This window comes from Octopus bimaculoides, chromosome 25, assembly GCF_001194135.2.
Source record: "Octopus bimaculoides isolate UCB-OBI-ISO-001 chromosome 25, ASM119413v2, whole genome shotgun sequence".
NCBI lineage: Eukaryota > Metazoa > Mollusca > Cephalopoda > Octopoda > Octopodidae > Octopus > Octopus bimaculoides.
Window position 1 is genome coordinate 31,918,410 of NC_069005.1, and position 4,910 is coordinate 31,923,319.

Genomic DNA, 4,910 nt, shown 5'->3' on the forward strand with positions numbered 1-4,910 from the left:
TTTTTTTTTTTTTAGAATCAGAGTCCATGGTTGTTAGAGTCAAACGAATATCACCTTTATTTACGATTTCTAAGCCATTGCGAGCTTTTGATGGTAGGAAAGGCGTTTGGTCAAAATCTGGTTCAACTCGGCAAGAAACATGAACTACAATAAAATATAATTTTATTTCCTGCCAAAATACTGAGAATTTCATAGCAATTTCGCTACTTGTCCATAAATTATTGAACTCATGGTTAATCAAACTGCTTTGAGCGACTCAATAAAGCTTTCTTGTAGTCTGATATCAACATCAGCTGCATTATTTTTCAAATGGGATTTACCATCCTACATACAATGCTCATTTTCAAGAGATCTTTGAGCCTAATTCGCATATCATTGTACAATTTTTCAAGTGCTCAGTGTACACTAAAACATCTTCCTCTTGCAACTCCTCTTCTGCTGTGACAAGGGTTGGAAAATGCATTGACTCTTTCCGCCGAATATTTATCCGGAATGGATTAAGTTTCCCGAAATATCTTTCTCTCGCAGCTCCTTCTCTATTATGACAAGGGTTGGAAAATGCATTAAATCCCTCCGCCGAATATTTATCCGGAATGGATTAAATTTTCCAAGAAAAGCATTAGTTGCCTCAATGAAAAATCCGTACTTTTACATTGCAGCTGTTCGTTGCGCAAATTTAGCTTCTCAAATATATCTGAAAGGTAGAAATATGTCACATCTGGCAGATAGGATTTCTTCTTTAAGCTGCTTACAATTCAGAAACATTATATTGTCGCAAAGTTCAGCAAAGTGACGCAGACAATTACCCTGAGAGATTGTCACCAGATGTTTGAACTTCAAAGCAGTAACATAATTACTTTATACAAGACTTTCCAATGCCAACTTGATACTTCAACCATCAATGATAAATTATTATCGAACTGTCAAATGAAACCTTGTTTTCTATCACAACGGAACTTAAAATACGTGTATGTATAAGGATGTATGTTTCTGTGTATGTATGTTTTTGTGTGTATGTTTTTGTATGTATGAGGTTATAGTTTGTGTGTGTGTGTATGCGTGTATATATGTTTTTGTGTGTATGTCTGTGTGTATGTTTTTGTATGTATCTGTTTATAGCTTGTGTGTGTGTGAGTATGCGTGTATACGTTTCCTTTCTTAAAGGGACCTAAATTAAAAACTTCCATCAAAATTTCGTGCTTATTTATGTTTCAAACACCAGCTCAATAATGACAAAGTTATTTTACGAAATTCGTTTTTAATTTCAAAACAAATTGAACGTATTTCAATAGAAATATAGTTATAAAATAATTGATTTGTTCGACAACAATCAATTCGAAACTGCTCCTGGTTCTAGCTACAAATTTCCTGTTCTAAAATAATCTAAATTAAAACCTTCAAAATTTTATCTTGATTTATCTTCCAAACTCCAGCTTAATACCGAGAAGCTTCATTATTTTAAGAATTAGTAGAAACAAAAAGCAGTATACAACAACAGAAGTATGGTAACAAAAGGGTTTTAACCCCATTTGATACAAACCTGTCTGAGACTATTCTTGATTCTATGATATATAAGCTTCCTGTTTTGAAGTAATCCGAATTAAAAACTTCCATCGAAATCTCCTGCTTCTCCACACCATCTTAATAATAACACACGCCTTCTTAATAATGTTCCAAAATTCCTCATTATGTTCAAAATTAATTGACAGCCATATTTCAACTGGAATATAGCAACGAAAGGGTTAAATATTAGGTTCTCAAAGAGGGCGCTCAAAATTGCTGGCCTTGTGTCTAAATTTGAAAGTGCTATAACCATTACTGCCAAGGCAGAGAGCTGGTAGGATCGTTAGCATGCCGGATTAAATGCTTAGCGCCATTTCTTACAGCATTTCACGTTCTGAGTTCAAATTACATTGAGGTCGACTTTGCCTTTCATCCTTTCGGGGTCAATATAAGTAAGTACCAGTCAGGTACTAGCGGGGTGTCAATATAGTCGAATAGAACCCTGAGCGCACCAGGCGAAATGCTTAGAGGTATTTCGTCTGTCTTTACGTTCTGAGTTCAAATTCCGCCGAGGTCGACTTTGCCTTTGATCCTTTTGGGGCCGATTAAATAAGTACCAGTTACGCCCTAGGGTCAATCTAATCGACTTAATCCCTTTGGCTGTCCTTGTTTGGCCTCTCTATGTTTAGCCCCTCCCCCACTGTGGGCAATAAAAAAAATATAGTTGAATTGCCCTTCCTCTCAAAATTGCTGGCCTTGTGTAAAAGTTAAGAGTTCGTTTAGACCCAGGTCAACATTGACCGTGCAGATATATTACTAAAGTTGGTCCAGCCGTGACCATGTCGTCTTTGGATAGGACGAGCATGGAAAGGGAGGGTACGACGCAGAAGGCAGGCTACTGGGGTTTCTAGGATTAGAATGTGTGCGCCCTGCATTTTTTTTAAACGGTGGACTGTTATTTTGAAGGAGATGCTGGCTGCTACTTCTAGCAGATCGAACGTCCAATCACGTAAGATATTCTCTCTCGTTCGATCGTTGCAAATATTTTTATTGCTGTTGTTGTTATGGCTCAATCTGTTGCCATGGTAACTATAGACAGTCACCCCCTACGAATGTTGTTGGTAAGACAGAGGTCAAGATTGATCCAGCAGACCTATGATCCAAGTTGATCCAACCGTGACCATATCGATTCTTGATTGGTTGGGCGTTAAAAGTCGGTAGATGTGGGGTGGGGTGGGGGCCTTGGACTGTATTATTTTATGTGTGTGTTTCGCCTTTAAAAAGAAAACAAAAAAAAAAAAAAAAAAAAAAAAAAAACAGAAACGGTGTCTAGTGATTTAAGGGAGATATTAGCTATTATTTCTAGCAGGCCGGGCGTCCAACCATTTAAGAGGTTCTTTCGCATTCGCTCGTTGCTAATGTTTCTGTTGTTGTTGTTGCTATTGCTCACATCGCTGCTATCGTAACTACAGACAACCATCACTAGCACTACAGCTGCTGCTGCTGCTGCTGCCGTCTACTGCTGCTACAGCTGCTGCTGCTGCTGCTACTGCCGTTACAGGCTGCTACTGCTGTTGCTGTCGCTATCGTTGTCGCCTGTTGCTAACGTTGCTACGGTGTTCCTGACATCCAGTCTCGTAAACGTTGTTCCAGCAGCAAACCAACTATTGTTCACGCAACTTAAAGGGATTACACTAACATCATAAAGTAGGTATCCCATCATGCCATTCTTTCATCTCTACTTTCACTTTCGCTTTCGTTTCTTGTCTTTACGGCTTTCGTCTTGTCACACCGGCTGACTTTTATGTTTGCTTACCAATATTCTCTCTCTTTCTCCTTCTTTCTCTCTCCCTCCCTCCCCCTCTCTCTGTGCAATCTCTCACTTTCTCTCTTTCATCTTACTGTGTTTCCCTTTCTTTTTATCCTCTCTCTACGTTTCTCTCTTTTTTCACTTTTCAATCTCTCTCTCTTTTTCTTTCACCTCTTCTTTTCTACTTTCTTTCTCTTTCCCCTTTTCGTTCAGTTCCTCTCTTTGTGTCTTCTTCCTCCTCTATCTCTCTCTCTCTCTCTTTTATCCCTATCTCTTCCCTTCTCTCCCCCTCCCTCCCCTCTCTTGCCTACTATTCCACCTTTCCTTATTCAATTCTTTCAGTCAGTTATTCTTTTCTTTTCTTTCTTTCTTTCTTTCTTTCTTTCTTCGTTTATTTAGTAATTTCTTATTTCGTTCAGAATTTACACCTTTCATTCTTTCTCTTTCCTATTTAGAATTTTGTCTGCTTCAATCAATCAATCAATCAATCAATCAATCAATCAATCTATCTATCTATCTATCTATCTATCTACGTATCATTTCCACTTTCTTTCTTTCTTTCTTTCTTTCTTTCTTTCTTTCTTTCTTTCTTTCTTTCTTTCTTTCTTTCTTTCTTCCTTCCTTTTTTTCCTTGCTTGCTTTCTTTTCATTTCATTTATTTTCCCAGTTTCCTTACTTCAAAATCTCTCTTCTCTTTCTCTTTCTTCCTCCAGCCATCTCTCTCTCTCTCTCTCTCTCTCTCTCTCTCTCTCTCTCCCTATCGCATATTTCATTCTTACAGTTCCGAGTTCACATCCCTCCAGAGACATCCTATGCCTTTCACTCTACAGGGACCAACAATATAAGCACCCATAGATACTGGAAGGAAATCCGTTTTCTAAATCCTTCCCAAACCCCTTAAAGCATTTCTCGTTCTGTCATTTCTAAACTTCAACATTAACGCATGAAAAGGTTGTTCTTGTTATTTTCGTTATTGTTGTCACAATTTTTTGTTATTTTCCACTTGTTTTAATTGTTGTTGTTGTTGTTGTTGTTTCATAGCTGTTCTTGTCATTATGTGTTTTTTTTATTCCTCTTATTATTATCAAAAGCAGTGAGCTGGCAGAATCGTCAGCACACCGGACAAAATGCTTAACGGCGTTTCGTCCGCCTTTACGTTCTGAGTTCAAATTCCGCCGAGGTCTACTTTGCCTTTCGTCCATTCGGGGTCGATAAATTAAGTACCAGTTACGTACTGGAGTCGATCTAATCGACTGGTCTTGTGCCTGGAGTAGGAAAAAAAATAATAAAAGACGGTGAGCTGGCAGAAAGGTTAGCACGCCGGATGAAATGCTTAGCGGTACTTCGTCCGTCTTTGCGGTCTGAGTTCAAATTCCGCCAAGGTCGACTTATCTTTCATACCTTTCGGAATCGATAAGATAAATATCTGTAGAGCTCTGGGATTGATGTAATCGATTGAACCCCTTCCCCGAAATTGTTGGTCTTGTGCCAAAAAATTATTATTATTATTATTATTATTATTATTATTATTATTATTATTATTATTATTATTATTATTATTATTATTATTATTATTATTATTATTATTATTATTATT

General features: G+C 37.6%; 1 long non-coding RNA gene across 1 annotated transcript in view; it reads left to right on the forward strand.

Annotated features, from left to right (window-relative positions):
• The first annotated feature begins 2,810 nt into the window (after positions 1-2,810).
• Positions 2,811-4,910, forward strand: part of LOC106874378 (uncharacterized) — a 15,574-nt gene continuing 13,474 nt past the window's right edge. The window contains exon 1 of the long non-coding RNA XR_001410002.2: positions 2,811-3,210. This is a non-coding gene — a long non-coding RNA (uncharacterized LOC106874378). The remainder of the gene's footprint in view (positions 3,211-4,910) is intronic.